Raw genomic sequence first — 20,663 nt, 5'->3', positions numbered from 1 at the left:
GATATTAAGGTTTGTCTATTTCTTTCTGGTTTTATGATGGTCTGAAGTCAAGTCAAGTCAAGTCAACTTTATTTATATAGCGCTTTTAACAATGCAGATTGTTTCAAAGCAGCTTTAAATTGTTAAACAGGAAAATAATGCAGCATAATTTTATCCAGCCGTCTAGCCATTCTCAATTTACAATAATTGAGAAATGAACAATAATTTATACTGTTGGAGTTACAGGTTTACAGGGCTTTAAGTATTTACTCATAGTTAATAACTTACTGCATAATTTCTGCTGTATTGCAAAGAAAAAAATTTCATATGTAGTCAGGTATGCAAAACATATAAAAATTCAGTTCTCTGCAGAGTCGGAAATTAACGTGCAAAAAATGCCCCTGCACATTTAAAGAAAATCTTTTACAAATATTGTGATGAAAGTGAAATGCTGCACGTAAGAGGTAAATTGACTGCTTCAGAGATGGGGAATGTTCTTTGCTCGCTTTATTCCCAGTTTGAAACATTAAAAAAGGGCACATATGACATATAGTATTATGACAATGTCTAAATGGCAGATTTATTACAGTATGTCCAAATTGTCTTCATAATACACAAATGCATATTTTATAGAATGCACCTTTTTTTTAAGGAAGTAAGTTCTTGATCCAACATCAAATGCAGTACATACTCTGACAGTAACCACCTGCTATGTTCTACAAGATCACTGTACAGTGATAATTTAAAACAATAATTGTGCTGGAACATACCAGAAGTCAGTCTTGGAGTTACTTGATCCAGGGCCAATAGCCAGAGGAACTATTTCTCTTGCGTTTTCCCCTCCTCTTTATAAGTCTTCTCTTGACAGTGGGTGAATGCAAAACAAGCTAGACTCAGAGATGATTGTGAGGCTTGAGTGAGACAGATGGTCTCTCATGTGCTGTCCAGAATGGGCATGTGGGATGCTGAGCTTTCCGTCTCTCGCGCGCTGCTAGTTTTAGATAATAATGGATCACAATTCCATTTGACTGTGGACAGGCGACCACAAGTGGAATGCTTAGACGCCACCGCAGTTTTGTGGAAAGTTATGACTGGATGGAGCGTGCATCTTCTGGAGGTGTTTCCTTGGTGCAACTTCCTAAGGTCTGTATGTAATTTCCTCATAGTCTTTAACAAGTGTGAGAGGCGAAGGATAGGCTTTAATCGATTTAAACTCACACTAAAATGTTACTTTTGTAATAGAAGTTGTTGCATTGGTTCTTAGTATTTGATATTTCTTTTGTTACATTTTGCAATTATTCAAGTAGAAGATGTGTTTTAAGTGATTTGTTTGCAAGAAAAATTTGAAGGTACATGAACAAAAGTGTGAAATGTAGCCTACATTAGTATATGGTCTTGGGTAGATTACTTACAGTTTGTAATCGGTTACTGAGTCAAAATTACTTGACAAAAATTGTAATTAGTAATGTAATCCATTACATTACCTGTTAAAGGTAATATAATTGGACACATTCTTTTCTTTATTTTTAAGTAGATGTGGCCAAAATATTACAATCTCACAAATATGTCATTTTATTTCACGATAAGGATAACACTATATAGTTATTTTTGCTTTAAATAAGGTTATGATATCCAAAAAAAATGTACCATTAAAATGTCATAATTCTTGTCATCAACACTGAAAAAAAAAACAATAAGTAATTTATTTCCAAGTTTTTGCATGCATATATTTTTAGAAAATTTCACATGTGGAATTAAGTAAATTCTACTTAACTAAGTTAGGTAAAATTAACAATGAAAATAAGTCATTTTAACTTGGCCAGTAAAAGATTGAGTAATTTGTACATAGTTGAAGTTTCCTTTGCAATACTTTATGCTCAAACAATTAAGCCATGCTTTTAAAGTGAATGTTTTACTTAGAAACATCTAAGTAAATAACACAATAGACATTGTAAACACCATATCTACATAAAAGAAGTAACACTGCATGAACAAAGAGACATCAATACTTGGTTTACAATACACAATGACGGTAACATTCGATGGATCGTTTTTGAGTATGAATGTCATTTTGAGTAGAAAATGACCAAATGTCACAAAATGACAAGTTACTAAACCTAACAGCAAAAGCAATGATAAAACAGTGTAAATACAGCTGGAAAACCGCGAAAAAACAACCAAATTATTCAAACCCCAGTGCATGATGGGAACACCAGTATCAGAAAAGTTGAGTAGTTTTACTTAATTTTATAGTGTTGATATTTATGCTTTCATTTCTACAAGCTTGAATTGACCTATTGGTAAGCCCCGCCTCCCTTAGTTACTGTTGCTAACTCGGACAAACAAACGGAGTTGCTATATCTTTCAATGTACAGCTGTCAGTGTGAAAACCTTATCCCAAGATGTTTTTGGACACAGATTGTAGCGTATATCCCGTCCGAATGATGGCCAAACTTAACTGATGGTTTATCAAGTTTATTGCATCGTTATTCACTCCAAAAAATCATCGTAAGAGCTGAACAAACAAAGCATAAGAAGTGTGCATTAACGTCTCATTCACAAACTATCTCTCTCCGTTGCATTACCATTAACATACACAGCAAATTACACAAGAACACTCAAACAACTAACAGTAAACATACATATACACAGACCATGTGCCTTTTCGAGGGTGCAGTTAATAACTGGTAAACTTTGTATCTGCAAAACAACTCCGATAAACTGCGTGCAAGCTCTTCCTTTCGTTACCCGGAGACTATAATACCCATCAAAATAGGAGTCCTCCTTAGTAGGACCGATAATGTAGACCTTAAACATATCTAAAATGAAATGTATGTAAATATAACCAGTTTAATATGGAGAGGCACTGAAATGTAGACCTTCGTGTTTTTGACCTACAGTGTTAACGTTACATGACGTGAGAACAGTTAGTTATTTCGGTTTGTATGTTAGCAGGGATTTTAAACGTAACTTAACGAGAGTATGACAAACAGAAAATCCTCTCAGGATACCTGGAATCAGTGTTACAGTACCTCAGGCACTATGTTTTAGCATTTTTGTAGCATAAACACCATCAAACCGATGAGAGCTTCAGATTTTCCAATGCATCTCTATGGCGCTGACACCTAAAGATGTCCGAGTTCCGGTCCCAGCGCAACTGATACTCAACTGCTATTGGCTCATCTGCATTCGAGGGGAGGGGCTTACCGATAGGTCAATTGAGTACTAATATAGAATTTACTTTTTAATTTACTTTTAATTTACTTTAAATTCTTGTCCGAACTAACTTTTCATGTAGAAATTAGGGGCCAAGCACCGAAGGTGCGAAGGCACCTATTGAAACCGTTCCCGTTCCTATTATTATTATTATTAGGGGCCAAGCACCGAAGGTGCGAAGGCACCTATTGAAACCGTTCCCGTTCCTATTATTATTATTATTAGGGGCCAAGCACCGAAGGTGTGAAGGCACCTATTGAAACCGTTCCCGTTCCTATTATTATTATTATTAGGGGCCAAGCACCGAAGGTGCGAAGGCACCTATTGAAACCGTTCCCGTTCCTATTATTAGGGGCCAAGCACCGAAGGTGCGAAGGCACCTATTGAAACCGTTCCCGTTCTTATTATTATTATTCATCTTCTTCTTCTTCTTCTTCTTCTTCTTCCGCCACGAAGTCTGTGGCAGCCCATAGAACCGTATGGTAAAAAGTTGTGAAATTTGGCACACTAATAGAGGACAGTCTGAAATGTCACCGTAGCAAATTTGGAGTCTCAAACTCAATCCCTCTAGCGCCACCATCAGTCCAAAATTTGACTCATGTTTATGCTAATAACTTTTGAACCATAAGGGCTAGAAACAAAATTATTTTTTCCTCTGATTCCTTGGCTCAAGACGATTCGATTGCACCATATGACGTCATTTTCCGTCATAAAAATTTTCCCGCCATTTTGAATTTTCCGAAAAACCTACTTTTACAAACTCGTCCTAGACGGTTCATCCGATTTGCACGAAAATTGAACCAGATCATCTTCAGACCATGCTGACAAAAAATCTTGCAAATCAAGTTGATTCGTCAAATCATTTGCGATAAACTCGCAAACAAATTTTACGTAGCGGTTGCAAAAACACTCATAAGCCTATATCTCCGCAACGCTTTATCGTATTGAAACCAAACTTGGTACATGTCATCACAAGCATGACTTGAGGCAACATACAGCGTTTCGGCGCAGCGCCACCTACTGGTCCGGAGATACGAAAAATTGCTATTTTTGCTTATAACTTCTGAACTGTTTGTCCAAAAATCATAAAAAAGGTCTCGTTACATTCAGGACGGCATGCCGAGTCGTCTGATATTCAATTTTACCATATCGGCCATTTTGGCTGTCGGCCATTTTGAATTTTGTCAAAAAATGCTATATTTTACAAATGCATTAGTATATTGTTACTAAACTCGGTATGTGACTTCCATGCTATGCCCTGAAGGTACTCAAAAAGTTTTAGGGCAGTGCCACCTTGTGGTCAAAATATATAACAAACTTGACAAAAATGCTAATAACTTTTGATTAAATTAGCCTAGTATATTGAAACTGGTCATAATAGAGTCATTGGCTCATGCCGATTCAATTGCAACCTATGATGTCATTTTCGGTCATGATAATTTCCCCGCCATTTTTAATTTTCCAAAAAACCTACTTTTGCGAACTCGTCCTAGACGGTTTGTCCGATTTGCACAGAAATTTAACCATATCATCTTCAGACCATGTTGACAAAAAATCTTGCAAATCAAGTTGATTTGTCAAATCGTTTTCGATAAACGCGCACACAAATTTTGCGTAGCGGTTGCAAAAACACTCATAAGCCTATATCTCCACAACGCTTAATCGTATTCAAACCAATCTTGGTATATGTCATCACAAGCATGACCTGAAGCAACATGCAGCGTTTCGGCGCAGCGACACCTACTGGTCCGGAGATACAAAAAATGGCTATTTTTGCTTATAACTTTTGAACTGTTTGTCCAAAAATGATAAAAGTGGTCTCGTTAGATTCAAGACGGCATGCCGAGTCGTCTGATATTCAATTTTACCATATCGGCCATTTTGGCTGTCGGCCATTGTGAAATTTTGGCAAAAAATGCTATTTTTTACAAATGCATTAGTGTATTGTTACTAAACTCGGTATGTGACTTCCACGCCATGCCCTGAAAGTACTCAAAATGTTTTGGGGCAGTGCCACCTTGTGGTCAAAAGTTATAACAAACTTGACAAAAATGCTAATAACTTTTGATTAAATTAGCCTAGTTTATTGAAACTGGTCATAATACAGTTATTGGCTCATGCCGAGCACATAGATACCAATTTTGCCATATTTGGCAAACTTTCTTGTCCTCCATCTTGTTATTTGCTAAAAACCTACTTTTGCAAACTCATCCTAGACAGTTCGTCCAATTTGCACAAAAATTTAACCAGATCATCTTCAGACGATGCTGAAAAAAAAACTTAGAAATCATGTTGATTCGTCGAATCGTTTTCGATAAACGCGTGGACAAATTTTACGTAGCAGTTGCAAACATACACTTAAGGATATATCTCTGCAACGCTTTATCGTATTCAAACCAATCTTGGTACATGTCATCACAAGGATGACTTGAGGCAACATGCAGCGTTTCGGAGCAGCGCCACCTACTGGTCCGGAGATACAAAAAATTTTTATTTTTTCTTATAACTTTTGAACCATTTGTCCAAAAATCATAAAAGTGGTCTCGTTAGATTCAGGACGGCATGCCGAGTTGTCTGATAATTTTGCCATATTTGGTCAAACATCTTGTCCTCAATGTTCTTATTTGATCAAAACCTACTTTTTCAAACTCATCCTAGACCGTTTGTCCAAAATCGAATCGTATCATCTTCAGACTATGTCAACAAAAAGTTAGGAATTTTGCATCAATAGATGAAACCGTTTTTGTAAACCGCAGTGACGAAGTTGAGCCATGATGCCAAAATGACTCTTGAGGCTGTATCTCTGCAATGCTTTGACATATTGGCATCAAACTTTGCATGTGTCATTGTTCCCTTATTCTGACCACACCACATACATTTTGTAACTGTGCCACCTATTGGTCAAAAGTGATAAACCATTAACTTATATTATCAGTGACTCTATATATGATATTTCAGCCATTTTGCCTAATCTTCTTAAACTGTATAATTTTTCATTGCTGCAGTTGGTCTAACACTCTCAGACTACAATGCATTTTCAGCCTTTTGCCTAAAATCATCTTAAAACGTGATTAATTTCTCATTGCTGCAGTTGATCTGACACTGCCAGCCATTTTGGCATGTCTTGTCTTCTTCTTTGCGTTTGGCCCCGGTATTGCTGCTTGCAGCTATATTTAGGGGCCAAGCACCGAAGGTGCGAAGGCACCTATTGAAACCGTTCCCGTTCTTATTATTAGGGGCCAAGCACCGAAGGTGCGAAGGCACCTATTGAAACCGTTCCCGTTCTTATTATTATTATTCATCTTCTTCTTCTTCTTCTTCTTCTTCTTCTTCTTCCGCCACAAAGTCTATGGCAGCCCATAGAACCGTATGGTAAAAAGTTGTGAAATTTGGCACACTAATAGAGGACAGTCTGACATGTCACCGTAGCAAATTTGGAGTCTCAAACTCAATCCCTCTAGCGCCACCATCAGTCCAAAATTTGACTCATGTTTATGCTAATAACTTTTGAACCATAAGGGCTAGAAACAAAATTCTTTTTTCCTCTGATTCCTTGGCTCAAGACGATTCGATTGCAACCTATGACGTCATTTTCCGCCATGGTAATTTTCCCGCCATTTTTAATTAACCGAAAAACCTACTTTTACGAACTCGTCCTAGACGGTTCATCCGATTTGCACGAAAATTTAACCAGATCATCTTCAGACCATGCTGACAAAAAATCTTGCAAATCAAGTTGATTCGTCAAATCATTTGCGATAAACGCGCAAACAAATTTTACGTAGCGGTTGCAAAAACACTCTTAAGGCAATATCTCCGCAACGCTTTATCGTATTCAAACCAAACTTGGTACATGTCATCACAAGCATGACTTGAGGCAACATACAGCGTTTCGGCGCAGTGCCACCTACTGGTCCGGAGATACGAAAAATTGCAATTTTTGCTTATAACTTCTGAACTGTTTGTCCAAAAATCATAAAAGTGGTCTCGTTACATTCAGGACGGCATGCCGAGTCGTCTGATATTCAATTTTACCATATCGGCCATTTTGGCTGTCGGCCATTTTGAATTTTGTCAAAAAATGCTATATTTTACAAATGCATTAGTATATTGTTACTAAACTCGGTATGTGACTTCCTTGCTATGCCCTGAAGGTACTCAAAAAGTTTTAGGGCAGTGCCACCTTGTGGTCAAAAGATATAACAAACTTGACAAAAATGCTAATAACTTTTGATTAAATTAGCCTAGTATATTGAAACTGGTCATAATAGAGTCATTGGCTCATGCCGATTCAATTGCAACCTATGATGTCATTTTCGGTCATGATAATTTCCCCGCCATTTTTAATTTTCCAAAAAACCTACTTTTACGAACTCGTCCTAGACGGTTTGTCCGATTTGCACGAAAATTGAACCAGATCATCTTCAGACCATGCTGACAAAAAATCTTGCAAATCAAGTTGATTTGTCAAATCGTTTTCGATAAACGCGCACACAAATTTTGCGTAGCGGTTGCAAAAACACTCATAAGCCTATATCTCCACAACGCTTTATCGTATTCAAACCAATCTTGGTATATGTCATCAAAAGCATGACTTGAAGCAACATGCAGCGTTTCGGCGCAGCGCCACCTACTGGTCCGGAGATACAAAAAATGGCTATTTTTGCGTATAACTTTTGAACTGTTTGTCCAAAAATCATGTCTTCCGCACCATGCTTTGAAGGTACTCAAAACGTTTTGGGGCAGTGCCACCTTGTGGTCAGAGGTTATAACAAAATTTACAAACATGCTAATAACTTTTGATTAAATTAGCCTAGTTTAATGAAACTGGTCATAATACAGTCATTGGCTCATGCCGAGAACAGAGATACTAATTTTTCCATATTTGGTCAAACATCCTGTCCTCAATGTTCTTATTTGATCAAAACCTACTTTTTCAAACTCATCCTAGACCGTTTGTCCAATTTCCACCAAAATCGAATCGTATCATCTTCAGACAGTGTCAACAAAAAGTTAGGGATTTTGCATCAATAGATGAAACCGTTTTTGTAAACCGCAGCGACGAAGTTGAGCCATCATGCCAAAATTACTCTTGAGGCTGTATCTCTGCAATGCTTATACATATTGGCATCAAACTTTGCATGTGTCATTGTTCCCTTATTCTGACCACACCACATCAATTTCGTATCTGTGCCACCTATTGGTCAAAAGTGATAAACCATTAACTTACATTATCAGTGACTCAATATATGATATTTCAGCCATTTTGCCTAATCTTCTTAAACTGTATAATTGTTAATTGTTGCAGTTGGTCTGACACTCTCAGACTACAATGCATTTTCAGCCTTTTGCTTCAAATCATCTTAAAACGTGATTAATTGCTCATTGCTCCAGTTGATCTGACACTGCCAGCCATTTTGGCATGTCTTGTCTTCTTCTTTGCGCTTGGCCCCGGTATTGCTGCTTGCAGCTATATTTATTCATCTTCTTCTTCTTCTTCTTCAGCCACGAAGTCTATGGCAGCCCATAGAACCGTATGGTAAAAAGTTGTGAAATTTGGCACACTAATAGAGGACAGTCTGCAATGTCACCGTAGCAAATTTGGAGTCTCAAACTCAATCCCTCTAGCGCCACCATCAGTCCAAAATTTGACTCATGTTTATGCTAATAACTTTTGAACCATAAGGGCTAGAAACAAAATTCTTTTTTCCCCTGATTCCTTGGCTCAAGACGATTCGATTGCACCCTATGACGTCATTTTCCGTCATAAAAATTTTCCCGCCATTTTTAATTTTCCGAAAAACCTACTTTTACGAACTCGTCCTAGACGGTTCATCCGATTTGCACGAAAATTGAACCAGATCATCTTCAGACCATGCTGACAAAAAATCTTGCAAATCAAGTTGATTCGTCAAATCATTTGCGATAAACGCGCAAACAAATTTTACGTAGCGGTTGCAAAAACACTCTTAAGGCAATATCTTCACAACGCTTTATCGTATTCAAACCAAACTTGGTACATGTCATCACAAGCATGACTTGAGGCAACATACAGCGTTTCGGCGCAGCGCCACCTACTGGTCCGGAGATACGAAAAATTGCTATTTTTGCTTATAACTTCTGAACTGTTTGTCCAAAAATCATAAAAGTGGTCTCGTTACATTCAGGACGGCATGCCGAGTCGTCTGATATTCAATTTTACCATATCGGCCATTTTGGCTGTCGGCCATTTTGAATTTTGTCAAAAAATGCTATATTTTACAAATGCATTAGTATATTGTTACTAAACTCGGTATGTGACTTCCTTGCTATGCCCTGAAGGTACTCAAAAAGTTTTAGGGCAGTGCCACCTTGTGGTCAAAAGATATAACAAACTTGACAAAAATGCTAATAACTTTTGATTAAATTAGCCTAGTATATTGAAACTGGTCATAATAGAGTCATTGGCTCATGCCGATTCAATTGCAACCTATGACGTCATTTTCGGTCATGATAATTTCCCCGCCATTTTTAATTTTCCAAAAAACCTACTTTTACGAACTCGTCCTAGACGGTTTGTCCGATTTGCACAGAAATTGAACCAGATCATCTTCAGACCATGCTGACAAAAAATCTTGCAAATCAAGTTGATTTGTCAAATCGTTTTCGATAAACGCGCACACAAATTTTGCATAGCGGTTGCAAAAACACTCATAAGCCTATATCTCCACAACGCTTTATCTTATTCAAACCAATCTTGGTATATGTCATCACAAGCATGACCTGAGGCAACATGCAGCGTTTCGGCGCAGCGCCACCTACTGGTCCGGAGATACAAAAAATGGCTATTTTTGCTTATAACTTGTGAACTGTTTGTCCAAAATTCATGTCTTCCGCACCATGCTTTGAAGGTACTCAAAAAGTTTTGGGGCAGTGCCACCTTGTGGTCAGAGGTTATAACAAAATTTACAAACATGCTAATAAATTTTGATTAAATTAGCCTAGTTTAATGAAACTGGTCATAATACAGTCATTGGCTCATGCCGAGAACATAGATACTAATTTTGCCATATTTGGTCAAACATCCTGTCCTCAATGTTCTTATTTGATCAAAACCTACTTTTTCAAACTCATCCTAGACCGTTTGTCCAATTTCCACCAAAATCGAATCGTATCATCTTCAGACTGTGTCAACAAAAAGTTAGGAATTTTGCATCGATAGATGAAACCGTTTTTGTAAACCGCAGTGACGAAGTTGAGCCATGATGCCAAAATGACTCTTGAGGCTGTATCTCTGCAATGCTTTGACATATTGGTATCAAACTTTGCATGTGTCATTGTTCCCTTATTCTGACCACACCACATCAATTTCGTATCTGTGCCACCTTTTGGTCAAAAGTGATAAACCATTAACTTATATTATCAGTGACTCTATATATGATATTTCAGCCATTTTGCCTAATCTTCTTAAACTGTATAATTGTTCATTGCTGCAGTTGGTCTAACACTCTCAGACTACAATGCATTTTCAGCCTTTTGCCTAAAATCATCTTAAAACGTGATTAATTTCTCATTGCTGCAGTTGATCTGACACTGCCAGCCATTTTGGCATGTCTTGTCTTCTTCTTTGCGCTTGGCCCCGGTATTGCTGCTTGCAGCTATATTTAGGGGCCAAGCACCGAAGGTGCGAAGGCACCTATTGAAACCGTTCCCGTTCTTATTATTAGGGGCCAAGCACCGAAGGTGCGAAGGCACCTATTGAAACCGTTCCCGTTCCTATTATTATTATTATTCATCTTCTTCTTCTTCTTCTTCTTCTTCTTCTTCCGCCACGAAGTCTATGGCAGCCCATAGAACCGTATGGTAAAAAGTTATGAAATTTGGCACACTAATAGAGGACAGTCTGAAATGTCACCATAGCAAATTTTGAGTCTCTAACTCAATTCCTCTAGCGCCACCATCAGTCCAAAATTAGACTCATGTTTATGCTAATAACTTTTGAACCATAAAGGCTAGAAACAAAATTCTTTTTTCCTCTGATTCCTTGGCTCAAGACAATTTGATTGCACCCTATGACGTCATTTTCCGTCATAAAAATTTTCCCGCCATTTTGAATTTTCCGAAAAACCTACTTTTGCGAACTCGTCCTAGACGGTTCATCCGATTTGCACGAAAATTGAACCAGATCATCTGCAGACCATGCTGACAAAAAATCTTGCAAATCAACTTGATTCGTCAAATTGTTTTTGAAAAACACGCAAACAAATTTTACGTAGCAGTTGCAAAAACACACTTAAGGCAATATCTCCACAACGCTTTATCGTATTCAAACCAAACTTGGTACATGTCATCAAAAGCATGACATGAGGCAACATGCAGTGTTTCGGCGCAGCGCCACCTACTGGTCCGGAGATACAAAAAATGGCTGTTTTTGCTTATAACTTTTGAACCGTTTGTCCAAAAATCATAAAAGTGGTCTCGTTAGATTCAGGACGGCATGCCGAGTCGTCTGATATTCAATTTTACCATATCGGCCATTTTGGCTGTCGGCCATTTTGAATTATGTGCTAAAATGCTATATTTTACAAACTCATTAGTCTATCGTTATGAAACTTGGTATGTGTCTTCCGCACTATGCTTTGAAGGTACTCAAAAAGTGTTGGGGCAGTGCCACCTTGTGGTCAAAGGTTATAACAAAATTTACAAAAATGCTAATAACTTTTGATTAAATTAGCTTAGTTTAATGAAACTGGTCATAATACATTCATTGGCTCATACCGATTCAATTGCACCCTATGACGTCATTTTCGGTCATGATAATTTCCCCGCCATTTTTAATTTTCCAAAAAACCTACTTTTGCGAACTCGTCCTAGACGGTTTGTCCGATTTGCACAGAAATTGAACCATATCATCTTCAGACCATGCTGACAAAAAATCTTGCAAATCAAGTTGATTTGTATAATCGTTTTCGATAAACGCGCACACAAATTTTGCGTAGCGGTTGCAAAAACACTCATAAGGCAATATCTCCGCAATGCTTTATCGTATTCAAACCAATCTTGGTACATGTCATCACAAGCATGACCTGAGGCAACATGCTGCGTTTCGGCGCAGTGCCACCTACTGGTCCGGAGATACAAAGAATGGATATTTTTGCTTTTATCATTTTTTTAACCGTTTGTCCAAAAATCATAAAAGTTGTCTCATTAGATTCAGGACGGCATGCCGAGTCGTCTGATATTCAATTTTACCATATCGGCCATTTTGGCTGTCGGCCATTTTGAATTATGTGCTAAAATACAAACGCATTAGTCTATCGTTATGAAATGTGGTATGTCTTCCGCACCATGCTTTGAAGGTACTCAAAAAGTTTTGGGGCAGTGCCACCTTGTGGTCAAAGGTTATAACAAAATTTACAAAAATGCTAATAACGTTTGATTAAATTAGCCTAGTTTAATGAAACTGGTCATAATACATTTATTGGCTTATGCCGAGAATATAGATACTAATTTTACCATATTTGGTCAAACATACTGTCCTCAATATTCTTATTTGATCAAAACCTACTTTTTCAAACTCATCCTAGACCGTTTGTCCAATTTCTACCAAAATCAAATCGTATCATCTTCAGACTGTGTCAATAAAAAGTTAGGGATTTTGCATCAATAGATGAAACCGTTTTTGTAAACCGCAGCGACGAAGTTGAGGCATGATGCCAAAATGACTCTTGAGGCTGTATCTCTGCAATGCTTTGACATATTGGCATTAAACTTTGCATGTGTCATTGTTCCCTTATTCTGACCACACCACATAAATTTCGTAACTGTGCCACCTATTGGTCAAAAGTGATAAACCATTAACTTATATTATCAGTGACTCTATATATGATATTTCAGCCATTTTGCCTAATCTTCTTAAACTGATAGATACTAATTTTGCCATATTTGGTCAAACATCCTGTCCTCAATGTTCTTATTTGATCAAAATCTACTTTTTCAAACTCATCCTAGACCGTTTGTCCGATTTCCACCAAAATCGAATCGTATCATCTTCAGACTGTGTCAACAAAAAGTTAGGGATTTTGCATCAATAGATGAAACCGTTTTTGTAAACCGCAGCGACGAATTTGAGACATGATGCCAAAATGACTCTTGAGGCTGTATCTCTGCAATGCTTTGACATATTGGTATCAAACTTTGCATGTGTCATTGTTCCCTTATTCTGACCACACCATATCAATTTCGTAACTGCGCCACCTATTGGTCAAAAGTGAAAAACCATCAACTTATATTATCAGTGACTCTATATATGATATTTCAGCCATTTTGCCTAATCTTCTTAAACTGTATAATTGTTCATTGTTGCAGTTGGTCTGACACTGTCAGACTACAATGCATTTTTCAGCCTTTTGCCTAAAATCATCTTAAAACGTGATTAATTGCTCATTGCTCCAGTTGATCTGACACTGCCAGCCATTTTGGCATGTCTTGTCTTCTTCTTTGCGCTTGGCCCCGGTATTGCTGCTTGCAGCTATATTTCATCTTCTTCTTCTTCTTCCGCCACGAAGTCTATGGCAGCCCATAGAACCGTATGGTAAAAAGTTGTGAAATTTGGCACACTAATAGAGGACAGTCTGAAATGTCACCGTAGCAAATTTGGAGTCTCAAACTCAATCCCTCTAGCGCCACCATCAGTCCAAATTTTGACTCATGTTTATGCTAATAACTTTTGAACCATAAGGGCTAGAAACGAAATTCTTTTTTCCTCTGATTCCTTGGCTCAAGGCGATTCGATTGCACCCTATGACGTCATTTTCCGTCATAATAATTTTCCCGCCATTTTTAATTTTCCGAAAAACCTACTTTTACGAACTCGTCCTAGACGGTTCATCCGATTTGCACGAAAATTGAACCAGATCATCTTCAGACCATGCTGACAAAAAATCTTGCAAATCAAGTTGATTCGTCAAATCATTTGCGATAAACGCGCAAACAAATTTTACGTAGCGGTTGCAAAAACACTCTTAAGGCAATATCTCCGCAACGCTTTATCGTATTTAAACCAAACTTGGTACATGTCATCACAAGCATGACTTGAGGCAACATGCAGTGTTTCGGCGCAGCGCCACCTACTGGTCCGGAGATACAAAAAATGGCTGTTTTTGCTTATAACTTTTGAACCGTTTGTCCAAAAATCATAAAAGTGGTCTCGTTAGATTCAGGACGGCATGCCGAGTCGTCTGATATTCAATTTTACCATATCGCCCATTTTGGCTGTCGGCCATTTTGAATTATGTGCTAAAATGCTATATTTTACAAATGCATTAGTGTATTGTTACTAAACTCGGTATGTGACTTCCACTCCATGCCCTGAAGGTACTCAAAAAGTTTTGGGGCAGTGCCACCTTGTGGTCAAAAGTTATAACAAACTTGACAAAAATGCTAATAACTTTTGATTTAATTAGCTTAGTATAATGAAACTGGTCATAATACATTCATTGGCTCATGCCGATTCAATTGCATCCTATGACGTCATTTTCGGTCATGATAATTTCCCCGCCATATTTAATTTTCCAAAAAACCTACTTTTGCGAACTCGTCCTAGACGGTTTGTCCGATTTGCACGAAAATTGAACCAGATCATCTTCAGACCATGCTGACAAAAAATCTTGCAAATCAAGTTGATTCGTCAAATCGTTTTTGATAAACGTGCACACAAATTTTACGTAGCGGTTGCAAAAACACTCATAAGGCTATATCTCTACAATGCTTTATCGTATTCAATCCAAACTTGGTACATGTCATCACAAGCATGACTTGAGGCAACATGCAGTGTTTCGGCGCAGCGCCACCTACTGGTCCGGAGATACAAAAAATGGCTGTTTTTGCTTATAACTTTTGAACTGTTTGTCCAAAAATCATATCTTCCGCACCATGCTTTGAAGGTACTCAAAACGTTTTGGGGCAGTGCCACCTTGTGGTCAGAGGTTATAACAAAATTTACAAACATGCTAATAACTTTTGATTAAATTAGCCTAGTTTAATGAAACTGGTCATAATACAGTCATTGGCTCATGCCGAGAACAGAGATACTATTTTTTCCATATTTGGTCAAACATCCTGTCCTCAATCTTCTTATTTGATCAAAACCTACTTTTTCAAACTCATCCTAGACCGTTTGTCCAATTTCCACCAAAATCGAATCGTATCATCTTCAGACTGTGTCAACAAAAAGTTAGGGATTTTGCATCAATAGATGAAACCGTTTTTGTAAACCGCAACGACGAAGTTGAGCCATTATGCCAAAATGACTCTTGAGGCTGTATCTCTGCAATGCTTTGACATATTGGCATCAAACTTTGCATGTGTCATTGTTCCCTTATTCTGACCACACCACATCAATTTCGTATCTGTGCCACCTATTGGTCAAAAGTGATAAACCATTAACTTACATTATCAGTGACTCAATATATGATATTTCAGCCATTTTGCCTAATCTTCTTAAACTGTATAATTGTTAATTGTTGCAGTTGGTCTGACACTCTCAGACTACAATGCATTTTCAGCCTTTTGCTTCAAATCATCTTAAAACGTGATTAATTGCTCATTGCTCCTGTTGATCTGACACTGCCAGCCATTTTGGCATGTCTTGTCTTCTTCTTTGCGCTTGGCCCCGGTATTGCTGCTTGCAGCTATATTTATTATTCATCTTCTTCTTCTTCTTCTTCTTCCGCCACGAAGTCTATGGCAGCCCATAGAACCGCATGGTAAAAAGTTGTGAAATTTGGCACACTAATAGAGGACAGTCTGAAATGTCACCGTAGCAAATTTGGAGTCTCAAACTTAATCCCTCTAGCGCCACCATCAGTCCAAAATTTGACTCATGTTTATGCTAATAACTTTTGAACCATAAGGGCTAGAAACAAAATTCTTTTTTTCCTCTGATTCCTTGGCTCAAGACGATTCCATTGCACCCTATGACGTCATTTTCCGTCATAAAAATTTTCCCGCCATTTTGAATTTTCCGAAAAACCTACTTTTACGAACTCGTCCTAGACGGTTCATCCGATTTGCACGAAAATTGAACCAGATCATCTTCAGACCATGCTGACAAAAAATCTTGCAAATCAAGTTGATTCGTCAAATCATTTGCGATAAACGCGCAAACAAATTTTACGTAGCGGTTGCAAAAACACTCTTAAGGCAATATCTCCGCAACGCTTTATCGTATTCAAACCAAACTTGGTACATGTCATCACAAGCATGACTTGAGGCAACATGCAGCGTTTCGGCGCAGCGCCACCTACTGGTCCGGAGATACGAAAAATTGCAGTTTTTGCTTATAACTTCTGAACTGTTTGTCCAAAAATCATAAAAGTGGTCTCGTTACATTCAGGACGGCATGCCGAGTCGTCTGATATTCAATTTTACCATATCGGCCATTTTGGCTGTCGGCCATTTTGAATTTTGTCAAAAAATGCTATATTTTACAAATGCATTAGTGTATTGTTACTAAACTCGGTATGTGACTTCCATGCCATGCCCTGAAGGTACTCAAAAAGTTTTAGGGCAGTGCCACCTAGTGGTCAAAAGATATAACAAACTTGACAAAAATGCTAATAACTTTTGATTAAATTAGCCTAGTATAATGAAACTGGTCATAATAGAGTCATTGGCTCATGCCGATTCAATTGCACCCTATGATGTCATTTTCGGTTATGATAATTTCCCCGCTATTTTTAATTTTCCAAAAAACCTACTTTTGCGAACTCGTCCTAGACGGTTCATCCGATTTGCACGAAAATTGAACCATATCATCTTCAGACCATGCTGACAAAAAATCTTGCAAATCAAGTTGATTTGTCAAATCGTTTTTGATAAACGCGCACACAAATTTTGCGTAGCGGTTGCAAAAACACTCATAAGCCTATATCTCCACAACGCTTTATCATATTCAAACCAATCTTGGTATATGTCATCACAAGCATGACCTGAGGCAACATGCAGCGTTTCGGCGCAGCGCCACCTACTGGTCCGGAGATACAAAAAATGGCTATTTTTGCTTATAACTTTTGAACTGTTTGTCCAAAAATCATGTCTTCCGCACCATGCTTTGAAGGTACTCAAAAAGTTTTGGGGCAGTGCCACCTTGTGGTCAGAGGTTATAACAAAATTTACAAACATGCTAATAACATTTGATTAAATTAGCCTAGTTTAAAGAAACTGGTCATAATACATTTATTGGCTCATGCCGAGAACATAGATACTAATTTTGCCATATTTGGTCAAACATCCTGTCCTCAATGTTCTTATTTGATCAAAATCTACTTTTTCAAACTCATCCTAGACCGTTTGTCCAATTTCCACCAAAATTGAATCATATCATCTTCAGACTGTGTCAACAAAAAGTTAGGGATTTTGCATCAATAGATGAAACTGTTTTTGTAAACCGCAGCGACAAATTTGAGGCATGATGCCAAAATGACTCTTGAGGCTGTATCTCTGCAATGCTTTGACATATTGGCATCAAACTTTGCATGTGTCATTGTTCCCTTATTCTGACCACACCACATAAATTTCGTAACTGTGCCACCTATTGGTCAAAAGTGATAAACCATTAACTTATATTATCAGTGACTCTATATATGATATTTCAGCCATTTTGCCTAATCTTCTTAAACTGTATAATTGTTCATTGATGCAGTTGGTCTGACACTGTCAGACTACAATGCATTTTTCAGCCTTTTGCCTAAAATCATCTTAAAACGTGATTAATTGCTCATTGCTCCAGTTGATCGAACACTGCCAGCCATTTTGGCATGTCTTGTCTTCTTCTTTGCGCTTGGCCCCGGTATTGCTGCTTGCAGCTATATTTATTATTCATCTTCTTCTTCTTCTTCCGCCACGAAGTCAATGGCAGCCCATAGAACCGTATGGTAAAAAGTTGTGAAATTTGGCACACTAATAGAGGACAGTCTGAAATGTCACCGTAGCAAATTTGGAGTCTCAAACTCAATCCCTCTAGCGCCACCATCAGTCCAAAATTTTACTCATGTTTATGCTAATAACTTTTGAACCATAAGGGCTAGAAACAAAATTCTTTTTTCCTCTGATTCCTTGGCTCAAGACGATTCCATTGCACCCTATGACGTCATTTTCCGTCATAAAAATTTTCCCGCCATTTTGAATTTTCCGAAAAACCTACTTTTACGAACTCGTCCTAGACGGTTCATCCGATTTGCACGAAAATTGAACCAGATCATCTTCAGACCATGCTGACAAAAAATCTTGCAAATCAAGTTGATTCGTCAAATCATTTGCGATAAACGCGCAAACAAATTTTACGTAGTGGTTGCAAAAACACTCTTAAGGCAATATCTCCGCAACGCTTTATCGTATTCAAACCAAACTTGGTACATGTCATCACAAGCATGACTTGAGGCAACATACAGCGTTTCGGCGCAGCGTCACCTACTGGTCCGGAGATACGAAAAATTGCTATTTTTGCTTATAACTTCTGAACTGTTTGTCCAAAAATCATAAAAGTGGTCTCGATACATTCAGGACGGCATGCCGAGTCGTCTGATATTCAATTTTACCATATCGGCCATTTTGGCTGTCGGCCATTTTGAATTTTGTCAAAAAATGCTATATTTTACAAATGCATTAGTATATTGTTACTAAACTCGGTATGTGACTTCCTTGCTATGCCCTGAAGGTACTCAAAAAGTTTTAGGGCAGTGCCACCTTGTGGTCAAAAGATATAACAAACTTGACAAAAATGCTAATAACTTTTGATTAAATTAGCCTAGTATATTGAAACTGGTCATAATAGAGTCATTGGCTCATGCCGATTTAATTGCAACCTATGATGTCATTTTTGGTCATGATAATTTCCCCGCCATTTTTAATTTTCCAAAAAACCTACTTTTACGAACTCGTCCTAGACGGTTTGTCCGATTTGCACGAAAATTGAACCAGATCATCTTCAGACCATGCTGACAAAAAATCTTGCAAATCAAGTTGATTTGTCAAATCGTTTTCGATAAACGCGCACACAAAATTTGCGTAGCGGTTGCAAAAACACTCATAAGCCTATATCTCCACAACGCTTTATCGTATTCAAACCAATCTTGGTATATGTCATCACAAGCATGACCTGAAGCAACATGCAGCGTTTCGGCGCAGCGCCACCTACTGGTCCGGAGATACAAAAAATGGCTATTTTTGCTTATAACTTTTGAACTGTTTGTCCAAAAATCATGTCTTCCGCACCATGCTTTGAAGGTACTCAAAACGTTTTGGGGCAGTGCCACCTTGTGGTCAGAGGTTATAACAAAATTTACAAACATGCTAATAACTTTTGATTAAATTAGCCTAGTTTAATGAAACTGGTCATAATACAGTCATTGGCTCATGCCGAGAACAGAGATACTAATTTTTCCATATTTGGTCAAACATCCTGTCCTCAATGTTCTTATTTGATCAAAACCTACTTTTTCAAACTCATCCTAGACCGTTTGTCCAATTTCCACCAAAATCGAATCGTATCATCTTCAGACTGTGTCAACAAAAAGTTATGGATTTTGCATCAATAGATGAAACCATTTTTGTAAACCGCAGTGACGAAGTTGAGCCATTATGCCAAAATGACTCTTGAGGCTGTATCTCTGCAATGCTTTGACATATTGGCATCAAACTTTGCATGTGTCATTGTTCCCTTATTCTGACCACACCACATACATTTCGTAACTGGTCAAAGTATTGGTCAAAAGTGATAAACCATTAACTTACATTATCAGTGACTCAATATATGATATTTCAGCCATTTTGCCTAATCTTGTTAAACTGTATAATTGTTAATTGTTGCAGTTGGTCTGACACTCTCAGACTACAATGCATTTTCAGCCTTTTGCTTAAAATCATCTTAAAACGTGATTAATTGCTCATTGCTCCAGTTGATCTGACACTGCCAGCCATTTTGGCATGTCTTGTCTTCTTCTTTGCGCTTGGCCCCGGTATTGCTGCTTGCAGCTATATTTATTATTATTCATCTTCTTCTTCTTCTTCTTCTTCCGTCACGAAGTCTATGGCAGCCCATAGAACCATATGGTAAAAAGTTATGAAATTCGGCACACTTATAGAGGACGGTCTCAAGTGTCTCCATAGCAAGTTTGGAGTCTCTAACTCAATCCCTCTAGCGCCACCATCAGTCGAAAATTGCACTCATGTTTATGTTAATAACTTTTGAACCATAAGGGCTAGAAACAAAATTATTTTTTCCTCTGATTCCTTGGCTTAAGACGATTCAATTGCACCCTATGACGTCATTTTCCGTCATAATAATTTTCCCGCCATTTTTAATTAACCGAAAAACCTACTTTTGCGAACTCGTCCTAGACGGTTCATCCGATTTGCACGAAAATTGAACCAGATTATCTTCAGACCATGTTGACAAAAAATCTTGCAAATCAAGTTGATTCGTCAAA

General features: G+C 37.9%; 1 protein-coding gene across 1 annotated transcript in view; it reads left to right on the top strand.

Moving 5' to 3' along the window:
- Nucleotides 1-856: 856 nt before the first annotated feature.
- gjc2 (gap junction protein gamma 2) overlaps nucleotides 857-20,663 on the top strand; it is a 72,169-nt gene continuing 52,362 nt past the window's right edge. The window contains exon 1 of the mRNA XM_079819461.1: nucleotides 857-1,122. The gene's annotated coding sequence lies outside the window, so the exon portion shown is untranslated. The remainder of the gene's footprint in view (nucleotides 1,123-20,663) is intronic.

This window comes from Gobio gobio, assembly GCF_949357685.1.
Source record: "Gobio gobio genome assembly, chromosome: 6".
Lineage (NCBI taxonomy): Eukaryota > Metazoa > Chordata > Actinopteri > Cypriniformes > Gobionidae > Gobio > Gobio gobio.
Note: the sequence above shows the minus strand (reverse complement) of the source record. Positions and strands in the feature narration are given on the sequence as shown.